The following is a 1,499-nucleotide window of genomic DNA, read 5'->3' as shown; positions in this document are numbered from 1 at the left end:
CAACCAACCAGCCAGCCAGTGAGTCAGCCAACCAACCAACCGTACAGACAACCAATCAGTCAGCCAGTCAACCAACCAGCCAGCCAGCCAACCAACCAGCCTACCTGCCAGCTAGCTAGTCAGCCAACCATCCATCCAGTCAGCAAACCAGCCAGTCAACCAACCAACCATCCATCCAGCCAGCAAGCCAACCAACCAACAGACCATCCAGCCAGCTAGCCAATCAACCAGCCAGCCAGCCAGCTAGCCAGCCAGCCAACCAACAAACCATCCAGCCAAACAGCTAGCCAGCCAACCATCCATCCAGCAAGCCAACCAACCAGCCAGCTAGCCAGCCAACCATCCATCTATCCAACGACCATCCAGCCCGATAGCCAGCCAACCAACCATCCAGCCAACCATCCATCCAGCCGGTCAACCATCCATCTAGCTAAGCAGCCAGCCAGTCAACCAACCAGCCAGCCAACTAACCATCCAGCCAGCTAGCCAGCATGTCAGCCAGCCAGCCAACCAACCCTCCATCCATCCAACCAACCAACCAGGTAGCCAGCCAATCAACCATCCTTCCAGCCAACCAACAAGCCAGTCAGCCAGCCAACAAACCATCCAGCTAGCCAACCAACCAGCTAGCCAGCGAGTCAGCCAACCAACCAGCCAGCCAACCAGCCAGCTAGCCAGCCAGCCAGCCAATCAGCCAACCAGCCAGCTAGCCAGCCAGCCAGCCAGCCAGTCAGCCAACCAGCAAGCCAACCAACCAGCCTGCCAGCTAGCCAGCCAACCAACCATCCATCCAGTCAGCCAGCCAACCAACTATCCAGCCAGCCAGTCAGCCAACCAACCATCCAGCCATACGGACAGCCAGCCAGCAAACCAGCCAGCCAGCAAACCAGCCATCCAGTCAGCCAACCAACCAGCAAGCCAACCAACCAATCATCCGGGCAGCTAGGTAGCCAGCCAGCCAACCAACCAGCAAAACATCTATCCATCCAACCAATCATCCAGCCAGCCAACCAACCAAGCAGCCAGCTAGCCAGCCAGCCAACCCACCAACCAATCATCCAGCCAGCTGGGTAGCCAGTCAGCTAACCAACCATCCAGATAGCAAACCAACCAGCTAGCTAGCTAGCCAACCAGCCAGCCAGCCAATCAACCAACCATCATGCCAGCCAGCCAGCCAACCAACCAACTAACCAACTAGCCAGCTAGCCAGCCAACCAATGAGCCTGCCAGCCAGTCAGTCAACCATCCATCCAGCCAGCCACCCTGCCAGCTAGCCAGCTAGTCAGCCAGCTAGCCAGCCAACCAACCATCCATCTATCCAGCCAGCTAACCAACGAGTCAGTCAGTCAGCCAGCCAACCAACCATCCAGCCAACCGACCATCCAGCCAACCGACCAGCCAGTCAGCTAGCCAGCTAATCAACTAACCATCCAATGAGTTAACCAACCAACCATCCAGCCAGTCAGCTAGCCAGCTAATCAACCAACCATCCATCCAGC

The 1,499-nt window shown here is 57.2% G+C and overlaps 1 pseudogene; it reads left to right on the top strand.

Annotated features, from left to right (window-relative positions):
* Nucleotides 1–119, top strand: part of LOC147471700 (uncharacterized) — a 2,257-nt pseudogene extending 2,138 nt beyond the window's left edge.
* The last annotated feature ends 1,380 nt before the right edge of the window (nucleotides 120–1,499 follow it).

The sequence above is a fragment of the Penaeus japonicus genome, unplaced genomic scaffold (genome assembly GCF_977035675.1).
Source record: "Penaeus japonicus unplaced genomic scaffold, GWHDUDI00000001_assembly GWHDUDI00000006, whole genome shotgun sequence".
Taxonomy (NCBI): Eukaryota; Metazoa; Arthropoda; class Malacostraca; order Decapoda; family Penaeidae; genus Penaeus; species Penaeus japonicus.
The sequence above is the reverse complement of the archived record's forward strand: the minus strand, read 5'-3'. Positions and strand labels throughout refer to the sequence as shown.